The following is a 21,263-nucleotide window of genomic DNA, read 5'->3' as shown; positions in this document are numbered from 1 at the left end:
GTCAGTTAACTGTCCCTCAGAGGGGCTCACAATCAAATCCTAATATAATCAGTGCCAATTTTAGGGGGAAGTCAATTAACTTATCTGTATGTTATTAGGATGTGGAAAGAAACCAGAGTGCCAGGAGGAAATCCACGCAGACACAGGAGAACATACAAACTCATGGCAGAGAGTGCCCTGGCTGGATACGAACCAGGGACCCAGTGCTGTAAGTTGAGAGCGCTAACCGCTACGCCACTGTGCTCATGTTGTAATAGTGCCCTGTGACCCAGTTACCAAGAGGAAGGCATTATGCTCTGCCTCAGTATGTCATAGCATGTTGGCATTCATGGTTCCCTCTGAAGCAGAAGTTTGGGCACCCAATAAATAGCGGGCGCGGGGCCCGTCTAACTGAAATTCTTCGTTTTTTTTAAATTAGAACTTTATAGTTTTTGATTTTTTTTTGTCTTTTGTATGTACAATTTTTTTTGTTTTGGAAAATTATCATTTTGAAAATGATAAGGTTAGGAAGGGGGGTTTAGGGTTAGGCGTCAGGAAGAGTGGTTTTAGGGTTAGGCATCATGAAGCGGTGGATTTAGGGTTAGGCGTCAGGAAGGGGGTTTTAGGGTTAGGAGTCATTAAGAGGGGTTTTAGGGTTAGGCGTCAGGAAGGGGGTTTTAGGGTTAGGCATCAGGAAAGGAAGAGGTGTAGGGTTAGGTGTCAGGAAGGGGGGTTTTAAGGTTAGGTGTCGGGAAGAAGGGTTTTAGGGTTGTGCAATAGGAAGGGAGAGAGTAAGGCATCAGGAAGGGGAGAGGGTTAGGCGTCAGGAGGGGTGGTTAGGGTTAGGTGTCATGAACGGGGGTTTTAGAGTTAGGCGTCAGGAAGGGGGGATTAGGGCTAGGCGTTAGGAAGGGGGGTTTTAAGGTTAGGCAACGGATGGGGGGGGGGGTTCTGTATGAGAATAGGGTAGGTTTAGTTGTAGTAAAATATCGGTAACATTTACCAATGTTTTACTATCCTCATTACCACTGTAAATATTTTTTGTTTTCATTTGGCACCCAATTCACCACGGTATTGATCATTTAAACTTATATTGGCTTCACCTGGTGCCCATTTTTCCTCGCGCCTCTATTTCATGTACGCGTTCCTTCAATGAATTAGTGTAATATTGCCACCGGCCCCATGGCTCTGTAGCTGCACCACTGGCACCAGCGACTCATTGGGTGAACAGAAGCCGATCTGAGGATTATTGTACCTGCATACAGGCATCATAAGTTGCATGCACTGTGCTAAAACGGGTCGCAAAGGAAGTATCGTACTATAAAAGGAAGAAAAAAAACAGCCTTTGCCTCTGTTTGTTACAACAGCTACCAGCGTGTATAGAAACTTTGTACTTTGCTGATAAAAGAAGAGCACACACAAACCACATCATTTCAGATTGTGCAAGTCCAGTGATTCAGCAGGTAGAAGAGGTGACGGCCTCACTTATATAGTCACGTTAGACACTCTCAAAGCCCTTACTTTGAAATCAACAGAGAACTCAAAAGCCAAACATTGTAGCACACATTTCCCAACATCTAATGAGTGAAAAAAATCTCTCTTTTGCATTGTCTGCAACTGTCATAAACAAAGTCAAAATAGTATTCTAAAGGGAGTCTGAAGTGAATCTGCTTAAAGAGACACTGAAGCGGAAAAAAAAAATGATGATATTATAATTTGTATGTGTAGCACAGCTAAGAAAAAAAAACATTAAGATCAGATACATCAGTCTAATTGTTTCCAGTACAGGAAGAGTTGAGAAACTCCAGTTGTTATCTCTATGTAAAAAAGCTATTAAGCTCTCCGACTAACTTAGTCGTGGAGAGGGCTGTTCTCTGACTTATTATCTCAACTGTAAGTGAACTGTTTACTTTTCCTCTGCTAGAGGAGAGTTCATTACTTCACAGACTGCTCTGAAAGACTCATTTTGAATGCTGAGAGTTGTGTAATCTGCACATATTATAGAATAATGCAATGTTAGAAAAAACACTATATACCTGAAAATAAAAATATGAGAATATTTTCTTTGCTGCTAATCTTCTAGTAATTATTCATAGTACACAACCAGTATTATGGTAGAGAACAGAGGCGCCAAAAGGATAAAAACAATATTTAAAAGTTTTAAAATTATTGCTTAGGAGGCAGTGGTGGACTCACCTCCCACAAGCACACACAACAACTGTGTATTCACAGAAGGGACATTTATTGGTATACTCCAAATAAGGTCGCAACGCGTTTCGCAGGTCAAACCCGCTTCATCAGGCAATTACAGGAAGGAGCACACAACAGCAGTATGTCCAGATAGCACCTGGCGCCTCAGTGAGGCATCTGAGGCGCCAGGTGCTATCTGGACATACTGCTGTTGTGTGCTCCTTCCTGTAATTGCCTGATGAAGCGGGTTTGACCTGCGAAACGCGTTGCGACCTTATTTGGAGTATACCAATAAATGTCCCTTTTGTGAATACACAGTTGTTGTGTGTGCTTGTGGGAGGTGAGTCCACCACTGCCTCCTAAGCAATAATTTTAAAACTTTTAAATATTGTTTTTATCCTTTTGGCGCCTCTGTTCTCTACCATAATACTGATTGTATCCACCTTTGGTGGAGGGGGATACCCCTTCTTGTTTTTCAAGCCTACAGAGAGCGACTTCTTATTCCTGAGTGAGGACAGGCTAATCTCCTCACCTGCCTATACAGTGGTTGCCTGGAGGTAACCCTGGTTTGTGAGTATACAATTCATACTCTTTCTAATTATCCAATTACCTTGACATACTACACCATATCGGGCTCTCGGTTCTTCTCTTCTTCATAGTACACAACCAATTCATTATATCATATATTTTTTTTCGCTTCAGTGTCTCTTTAAAAAAAAAAAAAAAAAAAAAAACTCAGATACTTACCTAAGAAGAGGGAAGGTTCTGTCTCCCCTTCTATGTCTCTGCAGGAAGCTTTGAAAGTCTTCGGGAGCCCAAGTGCTCTTTTGCGCATGCGCAGTAGGGAGCCACCCTGTCTTCAGGAGCACTCGGGCTCCTAAAGACTTCTGAAGCGTCCCGCGGCAGGAGTTTTGAACAGGGGAGCCAGCGCTGGAATGAGGGGACCAGGAGAAGAACGGGAAGGCTCTATAGCCTTCCCTGAGGTAGAGGTAAATGAGTTTCGCTTACCTGGGGCTTTTACCACCCCCTGCAGCCTTCCTGTGCCTTCAACGTCACTCCATGATCCTCTGGTCACCGCCTCCAGCTAGTTTCCTTTTTGCTGACTCGGAGTCAGCGGGCCGCCACGCGTATCATTGCACGTGTTACCGCGATTACAGGACGCTATAGCAGGTGTCAACGCGTACAAAGGTACCAGAGGATCCAGGAGTGACGTCGAGGGCACAACATGGCTGCAGGGGGCTGGTAAAAACCCCAGCTAAGTGAAAGTCATTTTTTTTTTATTGGGTTTAGGTTCACTTTAATGACAGCAACTGAATTGTTATTCTTCTTACCCTTCAAGTCCAAAATCAAGACATCCTGTGCTGCCCCCCCTTCCCCTCCATAGCAACAGACTCGCCACTCTGCTATAGCAGAATCTAGGGAACAGATTCTGCTTGATTTTAACTGCCCACTAGGAATGATCAATGAGACACAAATATTTTTGCAAATATATGCAGCTTGAAAATGGACCAATCAATTTAAACCTGGGTGGGACTTCATTGGTCCATTTTTTAAGCTGCATATATATATTTGCATAAAGATTTTCGTAATCAAGCATGAATGCGGAAATATTTGCATTAGATTGATCATGCCTACTGCCCACCCACAGCCCATGAGACTACAGTAAGTAAAAGTGTGAGTAAGTAAAAGTGCTTATATTAACCCTTTTCCGATCCTCTATTGAACTTAGTCCGACAATGGACCCTTCTATTCCCGGCAACCGATGTTGGACAAGGACATACAGTATATGGCTGCTGCTATGTCCGGCACAGCGGTGGCGCGTTCAGATCAGAGTGTCGGATGAAATCCGAAACGTTGATCATTACTGACCCTACGGACCATCCGCTGCACCACATAATATATATATGTGGGCGCATTAGGGCTGCCTGAGCCGTTGCCAGATCTAGTCCGGCATAGCATCAGGCTACTCGGTTTAAAGTGTCGGATAAAGTCTGATACTTTGATCCCAGGGCTGGATTTTCCATAGGGCACTGTAAACGCATGCCTTCAGTCGCCTGATGATGGAGAGGTGACCCCTCCCTCCTTCCCTTTGCAGAGTCCCGAGCGGAGCATAAATGACAGGTTACTCTGGCTACCTAATACTAAGGGACACCTGTGGCAACCTATGTCGGGCAGCCGTAGAGGAAGTAAGAAAGAAGTGACAGCTGGGCCAGCCAGCACATTTGCAGTGCGGTTTGTCAGGGGTGATGTGGGTTTGGGGAAGGTGAAGTCTAGTCCCGATCCCCGAGGGTGCAGAGGCAGAACTACTGCAGGCGCAGTAGAGAACGACCTGGCGAGGTCGGCCTCTGCATCGTCGGGGACCGGGAACCAGCAGCTGATAGCAGAGCTGCAGCGAGGGACATAGGGGCTGGAGGAAGCCCCGGGTAAGTAAATGTGTTTTGTTTTTTTTGCAGCTCGGATTTTACCTTTAAAAGCAGTCTCTATATTCTTCTCACTTCAGGTGTACTATAACCTCCTGGGTGGTATGCCCTGTCACCCCGTGTGTCCTCCTCTGCCCCCGTTTGCCCCCATAAGCAAGCGCATGGGGGATTACAGCTGCCCAGAATCCCCCCTCAGACCAGGGCTGGTGCAGTGTCTGGGGACAGGCACAAGTTGAGACAGAATATCTGCAGGTATCCTGCAGCTCACAGCACCGCCCCCTTTCTTTCCCGATTACAGTTGACTTTGGATGTAGTTTGCAGAGCATGGAGCAGCTCTGGGGGACTTAAAGTGAACCTTAAGCCAGAAAAAAAAAAATGAATTTTACTCACCTGGGGCTTCTACCAGCCCCCTGCAGCAGTCCTGTGCCCTTGCAGACACTCACTAATCCTCTGGTCCCCCACTGCCAGCTAGTTTCGTTTTTGCCGACAGGCCCGTCAGGACTGGCCATGCGTAGCTTTTTCCGCATTCCCGACTAATTAGCGCTGTTGCGAGCCACAACGCATACAAAAATATGCGTGCGTAATGCGGCAACGCGTATTTTTGTATGCGTTGCGGCCCGCAATAGCGCTAATTACAGTCGGGAATGCGGAAAAAGCTACGCATGGCCAGTCCTAACGGGCCTGTCGGCAAAAACGAAACTAGCTGGCAGTGGGGGACCAGAGGATTAGTGAGTGGCTGCGAGGGCACAGGACTGCTGCAGGGGGCTGGTAGAAGCCCCAGGTGAGTAAAACTCTTTTTTTTTTCTGGCTTAAGTGTCTCTTCAAAGGAAACCAGAGATGAACCTGAGACGGGAAAATGAAAACGATGTTATACATACCTGGGGCTTCCTCCAGCCCCATACGCTCTGAACGATCCCACGCCGCCGTCCTCCGCTGCCTGCATCTACGAGAACCGGGTCCCGTCACTGACGTCATCGGAGCCAGCTACGCAGGAGAAGTGCGCCCTCTACGTATCTCTCTAGCGGCTGCTGCAGAGATGCGCAAACAGCGCACTTCCCTTACGCTTAGACTGGCTCCAACTGACGGAACAGCGGGGAGCCGGTTCTCGTAGCTGCGGGCAGAGGAGGATGGCGGCGTAAGAGCGATCGGAGCATATGGGGCTGGAGGAAGCCCCAGGTATGTATTAAAATCTTTATTTTTTTCATCTATGGTTCCCTTTAACAGAGTCAGGTATGAGCACAGCACTGTGCCCTGCTGTGTGAATATTTCACTTTCCCTTTCATAAGAAATGTCTGCTGTCCTCATTATTATCTGTATCCAAACTGCTCCTGATCATGCTGGGTAAACATAATGCAATTTCCCATCTGACTGACAGGATCTGACAATTATTTCCTAAATGTCCGATCTGCACCTGATCGACAAGGGCCTTGTCGATCAGGTGCAGATCGGACATTTAGGAAATAATTGTCAGATTCTGTCAGTCAGATAGGAAATTGCATTATGTGTACCCAGCATGATGTCCTACTATAGTGTTATACTGTACTGCGCGTGGCTGAGGCAGACCTTTCAGGAATCCCTACCTTGAAAATCCTAGGTATGCCCCAGCCCCCCCCCCCCCCCCCCACACACACACACTTTTCCTCTGTTGCCAAAAACAACAGAGGATCAATGCGGGGCAGAGGAGGACACACAGGGGACAGAAGAGATCACACTGAGGAATAGAAGTGGACACACGTGGGACAGAAGGGGAGGAGACATGGGGGACAGAAGGTGACACAGGGGGCACTCTGGGGTCAGAAGGGGACACCCTGGGGACAGAAGAGGGGGCACACTAGGGACAGATGGCGTTATTAAAATTAATTGAATCACTTTTTGCACAGTAATCCAGCAGAAACTGAACACCAGGAAGGTTAAAGAAACACTGCAGGTATCTATGAAAGCATGAGTCCTGGGTGTGGATGCTCTGCCTAGTTCACGTATGGCCAAGTGATATGCCCTGAGCAGGTAGGGACAGATGAGTGCAGCACTCTGGTGACAGCGGAAGCTGAGATCAGCTGTCAGTGCAGAGGTTGTTGTATCGGGGAGGAGACAGCCAGATTCCAGGAATTTGCACTGAGCACCCTGTGATTTGTACGGCTCACTGGCGGTTACCACGGCGAGTCCCGTTCCTGCATACCTCTTCCCTCTCTACAGGTGACTCGTTTTGTCTGTTCTGCTGCTTTTATAGAGCTGTGTCCTTGCTGATTATAGTGAGTGGTCGCTGTCTGGCTTCACCTGTTGATTTGTGCTGACTCCCCTTGGTCAGGATGAGACAGACTCAGGGATAATGGTTCAGGCTGTACGCAGCTCAGTGTATATTCAAGCTGTTCTATTTCTATGTATAGTAATGCACCTCTGAAGTTTACTAGGCTGAAAAAGGTTAATGAACTGACTAGTTTTTCAAACGTTTACGGTATGTAGGCAGGACTATTGCAATGAAAGAAAGCAGTGTTAATTTCAGTTTATCATACTCATAAAAAGTAGAGATGAACTTGAATTGAGAGTTTAGCTTATTATTTTGTTCCACAGGGATCAACGTTACCATGGATGGTGTTGGGTTTTTTTTGCAAAAGGTGATGGGTATCAATCATTAGTGTGTTATAATGCAAGCGTTATAATGCATGTGTTATAATGTGTGTACATTATAGTGCACATGTTAAAGGAGAACTGTAATGAGAGGATATGGAGGCTGCCACATGTATTTCCTTATCCTGCTGATTCTCTGCCTCTAATACTTTTAGCCATAGACCCTGAACAAGCATGCAGCAAATCAGGTGTCCCTGACTAGTCAGATCTGACAAGATTAGCTGCATGCTTGTTTCTGGTGTGATTCAGACACTATTGCAGCCAAATAGATCAGCAGGGCTGCCAGGCAACTAGTATTGTTTAAAAGGAAGTCAATATGGCAACCTCCATATTCTTCTCACTTCAGTTGTCCTTTAATTCAAAGCCTGCGCGATTCGTTACAATGCAGTGATGTGAACAGGTCCATAGAATTGTATGGGCAGTGAGTTGACAGGCAGAATTCAGCAATGCGACAGATAAAGTGTGAGTGTTCCCTTTGTGTCGCCTTGCATTGTGTTGCCAAAAAATTGCAGCGTCCCACCGAAGAAGCAGTGATAGCCATATGGGGCTATCACATTGATCACAGTGCGGCCAGTCCTTTTGGGATGGAATTAAATCATGCTGATGCGATTGTTCCTCAATCACACTGCAACATCATGTTTAAAGAGCAACTTTGACCAAGGATTGAACTTTATGCCAATCAGTAGCTGATGTCCCTTTTCCCACAAGAAATCTTTACCTTTTCTCTAATAGATCATTGGGGGGGGCGGTCTGTATGTCATACTGTGGCGAATCCCCTCCCACAGTTTGATGTCACAGGTCCTCACAGTGTGCTATCTGTGTACCTTGTTGCATTGTGGGAAATAACAGCTGTTTCCAACTGCCAAGCATGCAATATCTCCCTCTGTGGATAGAACTCTCTCATCGCAATGGCAAATCAAATTGAATCGAATCGAATCCTGATCGGACATGATGGATTTAATCGGATCGTAAATAGAATTGTACAAAGAATCGTATCGTGTAGATGGGGCTTCAGTAACAAACATTCTGTACAGATCACCTGGCAAAACTAAAGATGTCACCACCAGTGATAGTTTTCAGAATGTAAATCAGAGAGGAAGGAGTTTACAATGGGCAAACACTGACTAAATAATTAAAAAAAGTAATATTGTAAACAATAAGAAATTTTATGTATTATGTTATTTTCTCTACAGTGTGAAATGGGCTTTAGACTATGTTCACAGTGGAGCGTTACGTGTGCGTCGTAATGGCCGCAATGTAATGCAGAACAGAGCACTGCAATGCAAAAGCAATTTGATGTTCACAGTGCAGCCGTTGCAGTGCGATCTGACGGAGGGTGGTAGCCCTATGCATGCAGCGCATTAACCACATAGCGCCCACAGTAACAGTACAGTAAAGCATGCTTTTCATTGACTACATGCTTCACTGTATGTGATGTAAAGCGCAGATAATGTGCAGCGCTGCACTATGACACACAATGGGACCCCCTCCCCCGCTGCATTGCATTACTGCTTTGCAATGCAACACCCCCAATGTGAACGTAGATCTAATGGCCCATACACACGGGCTACAACTGTCGCCGTAACCACGTGGCACGCGCCTGTTGCGCGACAGGTCTCCCGTGTGTATGAGGCGCGCACCCTAAACCGTCGCTGCTTTCGCCAGGCGATTGGCGCGGCCAATCGCCGGCAAAAGCTGTCGCCGCAACTTTGCTGCAACATCGATGCAACTATCGCTAGTCCACCGTGTGTATGCGGACTAGCGACAGAAACTCCATACACAATGTATGGAGCTTCCGGCAGAGCTTCCGGCGGGGGGGGGGGAGGAACCTTCGGCGACAGCTTCCGCCGAATCTGTGTCCCTCTGTGCGCCGTGTGTACGGCTCTTGCATAGAGGGACCTGGCGACGAGCTGTCGCTGCTTTTTTTTTTTATGGCTTGAGCCACCGCTGTGGCTCATGTGTATGAACCTTTAGTGTCAGTTTATCATACTGAAAATAAATAAATATGAGTTTGAAATTCGACTTAGGCCTGGAACCTGCTACAAAGCCCAAATCGCTATCACAATCGCTAGCTTTTTAATGAGCGTTTTGTAAGCGATTTCATGAGTGTTTTCTGGCGATTTTTGGTAGCGATTTTAAAAAGTGTACGCTTTTTGCCAGCAATTGTGTAGCGAATTGCGATTAGCGTTTTGGTCCTTAATTTTTTTTTACCGTGTGCAGTAATTTTAAAATGCTAGCAAATCACTCTGTACAGTGATTCATGAATGATCACGCCAGCGTTTATATACTTTACATTGCAGAAACGCTAACGCTCAAAAAATGCTGCATGTCCTGCGTTAGCGATTTTGCTAATCGCAATCGCTCCAGTGGAATTTGGCCCATCCATTAACATCAGCTGAGCATTTAGGGAAATCTCTAGCATTTTGAATTGTTCCCTAAACTCTCAAAAAAATCGCTCTAGTGGGTTGTAGCCCTCAAGCTTATTAATTTGCTTCACAGGGATCAAAGTTACCGTAGGCAGAATCGATTTACTGTATCTATTTGCATAGGGCAGTGATCTGCAAACTTGGCTCTCCAGCTGTTAAGGAACTACAAGTCCCACAATGTATTTGCCTTTATGAATCATGACTGTGGCTGTCAGACTTCCACAATGCATTGTGGGACTTGTAGTTCCGTAACAGCTGGAGAGCCAAGTTTGCAAATCACTGGCAAAGGGCAATAAAGGTGATGGGTGTTAATTAGTAGCCTTCTAAACTGATTAGTTCAGTGGAGCAACCAGCAAGGAGTGTTTCCACTCAACGTAGGGCAAAAAACACCCAACAAAAAACTTGTTTTGTCAGAATTCACTTTTTTCATCTATAATGGTGACTAGAAATTATTCAAAAGAATTTAACTAGTATTAGTGCATGTTAAGAGCTCCACTCATCTCCATTTGGTAGCGTGGTCCATACGAAGGTCCATATGAAGTTAGCATGGTAGGTTTGGGATTTGTCTCCGGCTTTCCGTGTTTAAACGGCGGAAATCTAGTCAGCGCTGACGTCTTGGCCACCGGAGAACGCCACTGCAGGGTGCTGGAGGCCAGACGATAAGTAGCAAACTATCCGGAGTAAAATTGCAAGTGCTCGAAGTAAGCGGGAGCTTATCATCATAACAGCAAGTATTCCATGACAATCATCACTGTGAATGCTTAGAAGTATCAGACGCTCAAACGCTAGCACTTTTTAAAAGCGCTAGTGTAATGAAATCCTATGGGCCCGTTCTTACTTGGACGATTTGCACTAATCGCCGCAAATCGCCCTAAAACGGCCAAAAACACGAAATGCCAATGTGTCGCCTGCACCATTTTCAGGCGATTTCCCGGCGATCGCGTTTCAGTGCTAGAGAAGCGCTAAACGCGATCACGGCAAAATCGCCGCAGTGTTCAGTGATTTTTCCGAAATTGCGGAAAAATCACTCATGCAAAACGCCGGCAAAAATCACCGGCGTTTTGCGTTTCTAAGTGTGAATGGGGCCTAAGGGCTGAATAATAATGCTGGAACGGCTGATACAGATTGCACGTGTGTAGGGTGCTTTGGTGATGGAGGAGGGCCAGCATTTTGACACACTGCACTGGCTTGTTTGCATAAGCTTAAGCTGGGCGATCACTTAATGCTATAGATGTCAGGCCTGGAACCCACTGCAAACCGCAAACGCTAAACGCAACCGCTAGCGTTTTGTCTGAGCGGTTTGCAAGCGGATTCATGCGCGTTTTTGGTCGTGTTTTGCAACATTGTATTTTTTTCCCCAGCGGGTGCCTAGCGTTTTGCGTTTTGCGTTTTTATCCTGATTGGTCCTGTGAATTATTTTTCATTTTGTTACAGTGTGCTGAACCGCAAAACGCTAGCAAAACCGCTCAGTTTAGGTTTTGCTGAGCGTTTCTGCTAGCGTTTCAATACTTTGCATTGAAGCGCTAACGCTCCCAAAATGCTGCATGTCCTGCGTTTGCGTTTCTGAGAAACGCAAACGCTCCTGTGGAAGTTGCCCCATCCATTAACATTAGCCCAGCGTTTTGGCAAACTGCTAGCGTATCGCAGTGCTGCCAAAACGCTGCCAAAAGCGCTCCTGTGGGTTCCAGCCCTCAAAGAGCCCTCCATCCCCCCCCCCCCCTCTTAGGAAGTAGGCAGTTCCTGGACAAGGACCTTGTGTTATTAAATGTATGTGTCATTTTTAAATGTGTGTGGTGCAGCTAATGATTGTTCTAAGGCAACTAATACATTTAATTTTTGTATATGCAAGAGACTGCAGGCCCTTCATGTTTTTTTGTGCAGTGTAAGTCAATGGAGTTAGGGCTGGTGCACACCAAGAGAGCTTCTGAACGCTTTTAAAAACGCCAGCGCTTTGAAAAGACCTTGGCTAATGTATTTAAATAGGATGGATCACACCAGAGCGATGTGATTTTTCTCCCAAAAGCAAACGCGGATCTTGCAGCATTTCTGCGCTTTTCGGAGGCGATTCAGCCTCAATGTTAAATATAGGAAAGTGGAAAATCGCTCTGAAAAGTGCTAGAACAGAACGATTTTCCAAGCGTTTTTGTTATAGAAGCTGTTCAGATCCAGCTCTACCGTAATGAAAAATTAAAAATGCTACAACAAAACGCTCCAAAAATCGCTTGGCACATATCTAGAATCGCTCTGAAAAATCACTTCAAAAAGCGATGAGCGTTTGCGATTACACTAGTGCTTTTTGGTGTGCACTGGCCTTTACTCACACTTGCATGTCATTTCAGATGCATGAAGAAAACTAGGTATACCAGGTATACCGGACCATAATACCACTCATTGGGCCTTATCCAATTTTCCTTTCCTTCTAACTTTTCTCCCAGGAGATCATTTCTCATCGTCTGTTTAAAATTACTTTTCAGCACTCTGAAAGAAGTACCAAAAGGTAGGTTAAAAAGTACCTTCAATATTATTCTGAGTATTTTTTTGCTTGCTGGTGGCTTAAGTGCTCTTTCACAGTGCGACGTTAAGGTCGCACGTTACAAAAAGTAATAACGCAGACTAACGCCCAGCAACACAAAGTATGTGTGACATTCACAGTGCTCACGTTGCGTTGTGTGTAACGTGTAGCAATATTTAGAAAGTGCTGCATGCTGTGCGTTCTCTGCGTTATTAGCTACGTTGGACTGTTTGCACATGCTCAGTAATGTTTTTGATTTTTTTTTTTTAAATGTGACGCATGCGCCGTTTTCGTTCTATCAGTATGCAACGAAAACGGCGCACCGCGAGACACATAACGCAGGGCAATTAAACGTCACACTTCAAAAGTGACATGCGTTGCGTTAGGGGCACGTTGTGCGACCATAACGTCGCATCAAATGCAACGTCCTAGTGTGGAAGAGCCCTAAAAGTCACTTTATTTATGAGGTGTGAAAATATCACCCAGGAGAAAAAATTACCATATATACTCAACCTTATATATAAGTCAACCTTGTGTATAAGTCGACTCCAATATTCAAAGTTAATGGTAGCACTTGCGGACTCTGAAGGGGTTAATGACTACATTGTATACAGTATTGCAGCCATTAACCTCTCCTGTCCCCCTCCAGGCCCCTAAGGCCTGTTGCACAGTGGGACAGTGCGTTTGATGCGATGTTAAAGTCTCACAACGTGCCCCTTATTTTGTACTACGTTATGTGTCTCTTGGTGCGCCGTTTTCGTCGCATACTGATGGAACGAAAACGGCGCGTGCGTTACATTAAAAAAACAAAAACATTACTGAGCATGTGCAACACACATACCACAGCAAATGTATTGCTAAACGCACAGCATGCAGCACCGTCTAAATATTGCTACACGTTACACACAACGCAACGTGTGCACTGTGAATGTCGCACAGACTTTGTATTGCTGTGCGTTAGTCTGTGTTGGAACATTTTCTAACGTGCGACTTTAACGTCGCACTGTGAAAGAGGCCTTAGTGCAGCAATTATTCACTTTTCTTTTATGCAGCCCAGTATTCCCCACCCCCCTCCCTACCCCATTCCTTGTTTATTGTTGTGGTCAGGACTTTCAGACCTGTGTTTTCTTGGCATTTCCCTCTGTTTCAATATTTTTATTGAAGATTTTCAAGTTTTCAAATTTTAACAAGAAAACTTCACATTTTAAGTCGATAACAGTCAAATACAATACAAATAACAATGAGCCACTAATAACAATCTCAAAGGATTCATGATAAAGTGGATTTGAGAAACTTTTACTCATTGCATAATTGTGTTCCTTTCATTTAGTTTATTCATTCCTCAAGCCAAATACTTTTTTTGTTTATGTTTTAATACTCTAATTCCCTATAAAATAAACAAGCCTCGCCCACAGCTTTTCCGAGTGCCTTGGCATTTTCAGACAGTAGCAAGAGGTTATGAGAGCTCAGTCTGGGCAGGAGGAGGAGGAGGTGTTGCTAGCCAGAGATTTCAGAGGCAGAGGGGAGGAGGGAGGAGGAGAGGGGATTGAGGTGAGGGCTGTAAACGCTATCAGCTTGCCTGTGTAATGTTTGCAAACAACATGGCTGCCCTCATAGCTTCAACAGAAAATGATTATTTCTTCCTGTGATACAGTTTGCAGCTAGATTTGCTGTGTAAACTATCTAAACGTTAGATAAAATATATAGACAAGTTACTTGTTATTGTTAGTTTTTCATCTCGGATCCGCTTTAAGCTAGCCATTGGCTGTACACAACAAAATTACGAAATGCTGGTTTACCAAATTCTATGGGTAGCCTCTTTCATTGCTTTGAGTATAACTTATGGGCCGAGGCCCAATACAACTGCAAAGTTTCAGGAAACAGCTCCTGTGGGAGCCAGAGTGAAACAGGAAAAAGAGAGGAAGAAGGAGAACAGAAGAGAAAAGAGGTTAAGAGAGGAGAAAAGGGTAAAGAAGAGAAGGAGAAAAAGGAAAGGAGAAGAAAAAGAGTATTTCTCTGAGGCCAGAATAAGCCGCCACCACAGAACACTTCATTACAATGGCCCAATATACAGTATATTGCTCAAAGTATTACTTCCCACAGGGTAAATTGCTGCAAATGGGAAAGTCACTATAAGTACACACGTTACTCATTGCTCAGTGTTGCTGGTGACTCGTGTATAAGTCGACACTTATACTTTTATGAAGTGAATCAGACCTAAATTTCTAGACTTATACTCAAGTAAATACTGTAAAGTGGTTTGAAATTCAGCATTTCTTATTTGCTCTAAAAGATTGTTTACAGCCTTAGACCTACGGTACTACCACAAAAAATGGAAGCAGTACAGCATTCAGGCTTTTTTTTACACTACAAATTGCAATTCCGATTTGCGATTCTGAGTTGCGATTTTCACTGGATGCCAACAACACAAGAAGAAAAATGCAGAAAAAAATGCAGCATGCAGGACTTTTTTTTTTGCTCGCATCGGAATCGCATGAAAAATCGCATCAAAATGGGAATTGCATATAGTGTAAAAGAGCCCTCAAACACAGCACTTTCTTCTTTAGTGGAAGGCTTGTTGCCAAATCCTAATCTTCTGTTTACATTCCTTTGTCAGCAATAATTAATAAACATTAGCAGCAGTGCTGAAACTGAGCAGCACACATAGTGGAAGTAGAAAGAGCTTTGAAGTGATCACTAGATAGGTTTAATTGAATTGAATAAGGGCAATTGCATGATTCCCATAGCCGAAGATAAGCCACCGTCAGCTGATCGTGGGTGACATGCATCAAAACGCGTATTATAAGTTAAAATTCAAAAAACGCCTGTGGAAAATCACAGTTATTTTCTGCAGGCAAAAGTGTGAACCTAGCCTTAGTGTTTTTGGTAATTGGAAAAGGATGCAGTTAGCAGGGATGTTGGCCTGATTTATGAAAACTAGGGCATAGGACACTAGAGCAGAGGTGGAGCACATTTCACTCATTTTATCTGCAGCGAGTGCAAAAGTACAAAGAAATGGAAGATTCTTAAAGCACACCTGCAATCAAAAAGAAAAAACAAGTTTTTTTACTTATTGCAGATAGCGGAAGACTCTGGATGCTCCCGAGGCTTCACCAATCCTCCATGCCCCCCTCTGTCAGCGGCCAGAACCCTCTTCATCTTCGCGGCCGTGCGGCGCAGGTACCAGTGGGCTTGTGCCTGCGCAGTAGCAAGGAGCCACTTGTTTATGGAAAATACAATCCATGCACAAGCCGTGCTACTGTGCAGGCGCAAGTCGTACAACAACCAAACATTTGTAAACACTTTTTTCCTGTAGAACCCAAAGCGCATAAGCTTGTCTCAGATCAGTACCTTGTGATGTATACAGGGGAAAAAGTTATGTGATCATAAATGCCAAACTATACAGGTGGCTTTTCAGTTTTGATTTAAACTTGTCCAGGGTTGGAGCTGTCTTGATTACAAGACACCCGAGGTGAAAGTAAACTAATGAAATAAACAATTGTATCTATCCTCCTTCTCCTAAAAATGACTTTTTATATATTGAAATCTACTTTTTAAGTTTTTACTGTTGTCCTTCGATATTAGAAAAAAGTGCTCTGTGAAGGGTGTGAAGATTTGCCACACTCTAACAACCCTTCCCCCACCCCAAAATACACCCGTGTAAGGTACCCCTCAAAGCTGAAACCCAAGCTGCATGGTTACATTTTATAGTAGTTGTAGGTCTTTGCCACTTAATATATAGTAGTAAGTTCCTTCTCCTCATTAATTTAGTGGACTCCGACTCTTCGTGACCATATGTACTTTTGCATGCCAGATATGTCTGTCAATCACTTCTTCTTTCAGCTGTTGCATATGCATGTTCATAGCTTCACATATGCTGTGTGTCCATCTTAGCCTCTCTTGTCCTCTTCTTCTTTTGCCCTCTATTAGAAGTAAGTTAGGTCCATTGAATTTAAAAGAGGAAGTGAGATCACAAGCAGGTCCTAACAAAACAGTCATAAGCCCAGCATGTGTGAAAAGTGACAGTAAGCCTTTAACTACTTTAAAGAGACACTGAAGCAAGACTAAATCTCGCTTCAGCTCTCATATATAGCAGGGGCACGTGTGCCCCTGCTAAAACCCCGCTATCCCGCGGCTAAACGGGGGTCCCTTCACCCCCAACCCACCCCCCGCAAAAGTTGGTCGCTAGGTTGGTCGTAGAATTTCCCTTCCTGGAGGCAGGGCTAACGGCTGCAGCCCTGCCTCCAGTCGCATCTATCAGACGCGCATCGCCGCCTCTCCCCTGCCCCTCTCAGTGAAGGAAGACTGAGAGGGCCGGGGGAGAGGCGGAGATACGCGTCTGACAGACGCGCGTGGGGCAGGGCTGAGGCGGCTAGCCCTGCCCCAATGTGGAAGCGCTCCCCCGCATTACAGAGGGGATTTGGGGGGACAGGGACCCCCGTTAAGCCGCGGGATAGCGGCGGTTTAGCAGGGGCACAAGTGCCCCTGCTATATATGAGGTCTAAAGCGAGATCTATTCTCGCTTCAGACTCTCTTTAAGCCCCACTAAACCCTGAACCCCGACATCACAATTGTCATCAAAGGACTCAATGTAAAGAGCGACCATGTTTGCAGCATATACCAAAACATAAGACAAGGATATCAAAGGAAACCGAGGTGTGAGACCCATGGCAGCTGTCATATTTATTTCCTTTTAAACAATACAATTAACTTTGTAGCAGACAGCACTCCCCGATTTTCAAAAGTCGATGTGCCAGGTCATAAGGTCCTACAGCACTCAGGACCCAAATGGTATAGAAGAAATGTAGACCGGCACCATCCAATAAATATAACTCAAGCGATTTATTGTGCAGACGTCATGACACAATGAACCTGTCAGCATCTCACTAATTTATCATCAACATCCTCTTTATATAGCTACTACCATGGAAGAGCAACCAATCACGTTGAAGAAGTCGCCTGTGGCGACCAATCCCCTACTGTCTCGCTCTAGCGGACCTTGTGGGGGACTTATATATGCTCATACAACGTGCGCACAGAGTGTCAGACTCGCCAGACCGTGGGGCGGAACGGCGCAAACCACGTCCACCCAGCGCTCCGCCGACCTATAAGAGAGCACACAGTGATGTCAACAACATCAGGACACGCCTCTATCTGAGGCGGACCTGATGGGAAACTGTGGGCTCCCTCGGCGGCCTGTAAGGCCGCCCATAGACCGGTGACGCAAGCATGTGAGGCGTGTATCGCCCCCATGCGCATCATGGTAAGCGCATATGGACGGGCGTACGCCTTCCGCCCCACGGTCTGGTAAAGAACCAATTGCAAGCAGGGACCAGCAACATAGCGTATAGACAGGGAAGTGGGACATCTAGTGTTCAAACACAATATCACATATAGATAAAAGTCTATCATACATAACACTGATGGTATAGAGACCCTGTAGGTTTACAATATGGTGTCATCTTGTGGAGACAATCTAATTAGCTATTACAAAAAGATCCACATATAATCAAAATGTTGTAGTGACCATAGATGGTATAAAGCAATAGAAAATTATAAAAACGGTGGAAAATTATAAAAAGGGAGTCATATCATAATCTCTATTCATACCCCTTGGTTCAATCGTATCTAACCTTCGTATCCAGTAAGCCTCACGGTAAAGCAATTTCTTAATTCTATTACCTCCTCTCCTCCCCCACTTAACCTGTTCAATAACCTGAAATCTAAGTTGGCTTGTAGTATGTCCTGCAATGGCGAAATGTGCTGGAACGGGTAACTCAACTTTTTTTGTTCTAATGGTACTTTTATGGGCAGTAAGTCTATCTTTGATTCTCTGTGTGGTCTGGCCTATATACAATAGGCCACATGGACATTTTAATGAATATATCACAAATCTGGAGTTACAGTCAAATTGGCCTTTTATATCAAATTTTGTACCATTATGTGGATGTATAAAGTGGTTCCCTTTAATGACACTGTTACAATGTACACAAACATGGGTATGTGCCATTGGGTCTTGTAGAAATAATTGATTTTTTCTGGGACCCTAAATCAGCATGTACTAATTTGTCACGGAGTGTGGGTGCTCTTTTGTATGACATAAGAGGAGGGGCCTGGAACTCAGGTATATCAGGGAAATTCTCTTTTAACAGAGACCAATTGGTACGTATAATCTTAGCTATGCGGTCACTATAAACATTGTATTGGCTGACAAATGGGATTCTTTTATTGTGTCCTCGTCTTCTGCTAGTTCTACCTGATCTATCCTCATCAAGACTTTGTCGTGCTTTATCCAACAGTGGCTTGGGATAATGTCTACGTTTAAACCTGTCAGTCATCTCGTCTAGTCTCATGTCTCTAAGTTGATTGTCATCAACTATACGTTTTACTCTCGCAAACTGGCTACCAGGGATCGACAGAATAGTGCTAGGGGGGTGAAAACTATCATATAGCAAAGTGGAATTAGTGTCAGTGGGCTTGACATATAAGTCTGTAGATAATCTACCATTAACAAGTTTGACCATCGTGTCTAAAAAACTGACCTCACATTGATCACAATTGATAGTCAGCCTAATCGCTGGACACTGTATATGTAGTTGGCTTACCAGATCTTCAAGGCTCGAACGTGGCCCCGCCCACACGCAAAAGACATCATCTATATAACGCATCCAACAAAATGCAAATTTAGTAAAAATATCATTAGTATAGACAAAAGTCTCCTCATAAGCATTCATAAAGATGTTTGCATAGGACGGGGCCACATTCGAGCCCATAGCTGTGCCCCTTAGCTGTAAATAAAACTGGTCCTCGACCAAAAAGTAGTTATTAGTCAAGAGCATCTTAAGTAATGCGCATAGAAAAGTAATCTGCGTCTGCGAAAAATCAGACGCACAAAAAAGCATATTTTCTACAGCCTCCACACCTCCATCTACAGACTTATATGTCAAGCCCACTGACACTAATTCCACTTTGCTATATGATAGTTTTCACCCCCCTAGCACTATTCTGTCGATCCCTGGTAGCCAGTTTGCGAGAGTAAACGTATAGTTGATGACAATCAAGTTAGAGACATGAGACTAGACGAGATGACTGACAGGTTTAAACGTAGACATTATCCCAAGCCACTGTTGGATAAAGCACGACAAAGTCTTGATGAGGATAGATCAGGTAGAACTAGCAGAAGACGAGGACACAATAAAAGAATCCCATTTGTCAGCCAATACAATGTTTATAGTGACCGCATAGCTAAGATTATACGTACCAATTGGTCTCTGTTAAAAGAGAATTTCCCTGATATACCTGAGTTCCAGGCCCCTCCTCTTATGTCATACAAAAGAGCACCCACACTCCGTGACAAATTAGTACATGCTGATTTAGGGTCCCAGAAAAAATCAATTATTTCTACAAGACCCAATGGCACATACCCATGTTTGGGTTGTGTACATTGTAACAGTGTCATTAAAGGGAACCACTTTATACATCCACATAATGGTACAAAATTTGATATAAAAGGCCAATTTGACTGTTACTCCAGATTTGTGATATATTCATTAAAATGTCCATGTGGCCTATTGTATATAGGCCAGACCACACAGAGAATCAAAGATAGACTTACTGCCCATAAAAGTACCATTAGAACAAAAAAAGTTGAGTTACCCGTTCCAGCACATTTCGCCATTGCAGGACATACTACAAGCCAACTTAGATTTCAGGTTATTGAACAGGTTAAGTGGGGGAGGAGAGGAGGTAATAGAATTAAGAAATTGCTTTACCGTGAGGCTTACTGGATACGAAGGTTAGATACGATTGAACCAAGGGGTATGAATAGAGATTATGATATGACTCCCTTTTTATAATTTTCCACCGTTTTTATAATTTTCTATTGCTTTATACCATCTATGGTCACTACAACATTTTGATTATATGTGGATCTTTTTGTAATAGCTAATTAGATTGTCTCCACAAGATGACACCATATTGTAAACCTACAGGGTCTCTATACCATCAGTGTTATGTATGATAGACTTTTATCTATATGTGATATTGTGTTTGAACACTAGATGTCCCACTTCCCTGTCTATACGCTATGTTGCTGGTCCCTGCTTGCAATTGGTTCTTTACCAGACCGTGGGGCGGAAGGCGTACGCCCGTCCATATGCGCTTACCATGATGCGCATGGGGGCGATACACGCCTCACATGCTTGCGTCACCGGTCTATGGGCGGCCTTACAGGCCGCCGAGGGAGCCCACAGTTTCCCGTCAGGTCCGCCTCAGATAGAGGCGTGTCCTGATGTTGTTGACATCACTGTGTGCTCTCTTATAGGTCGGCGGAGCGCTGGGTGGACGTGGTTTGCGCCGTTCCGCCCCACGGTCTGGCGAGTCTGACACTCTGTGCGCACGTTGTATGCGCATATATAAGTCCCCCACAAGGTCCGCTAGAGCGAGACAGTAGGGGATTGGTCGCCACAGGCGACTTCTTCAACGTGATTGGTTGCTCTTCCATGGTAGTAGCTATATAAAGAGGATGTTGATGATAAATTAGTGAGATGCTGACAGGTTCATTGTGTCATGACGTCTGCACAATAAATCGCTTGAGTTATATTTATTGGATGGTGCCGGTCTACATTTCTTCTATACCATTTGGGTCCTGAGTGCTGTAGGACCTTATGACCTGGCACATCGACTTTTGAAAATCGGGGAGTGCTGTCTGCTACAAAGTTAATTGTGTTTGTCAGCACAGGACTGTGCACCCCCATCTATCATGGAAACAGCACAGATGGAAGATCTCGTGTTCTCATACACACCTGAGGATACTGCAAGGATTGTTGCTCAGGTTAAGACTGAAACAACGTTCTTAAACACTGTGGACGAAAAGATGATCAAAAGACAACTGGAAAAGATTTCCAAAACAAAGATATCATTAGAGCTACATGCTTCCACGTTGGCTGAATATTTAAGAACTGGTCGGATACCACGTGGTATTAGATCACATGTGAGTCCACTTATGTTTCCCACAGATACTACGTTCTGCAATACGTGGATGCTCATCTGGAATAAAGCTTCATTCGATTCCATGGCACTTACTATCGACCGGATTATGGCAGAACTCCC

The 21,263-nt window shown here is 44.5% G+C and overlaps 1 protein-coding gene across 2 annotated transcripts in view; it reads left to right on the top strand.

Annotated features, from left to right (window-relative positions):
• Positions 1-6,650: 6,650 nt before the first annotated feature.
• SAR1B (secretion associated Ras related GTPase 1B) overlaps positions 6,651-21,263 on the top strand; it is a 75,360-nt gene continuing 60,747 nt past the window's right edge. Inside the window, exon 1 of one of the 2 annotated variants that reach the window (XM_068273002.1) lies at positions 6,651-6,782. The gene's annotated coding sequence lies outside the window, so the exon portion shown is untranslated. Of the gene's footprint in view, positions 6,783-12,114; positions 12,138-21,263 lie in introns of those variants that run through there. The other variant, XM_068273003.1, reaches the window with a different exon arrangement.

This window comes from Hyperolius riggenbachi, chromosome 3 (assembly GCF_040937935.1).
Source record: "Hyperolius riggenbachi isolate aHypRig1 chromosome 3, aHypRig1.pri, whole genome shotgun sequence".
Classification (NCBI taxonomy): domain Eukaryota; kingdom Metazoa; phylum Chordata; class Amphibia; order Anura; family Hyperoliidae; genus Hyperolius; species Hyperolius riggenbachi.
This window is presented reverse-complemented; position numbering and strand designations above follow the sequence as displayed.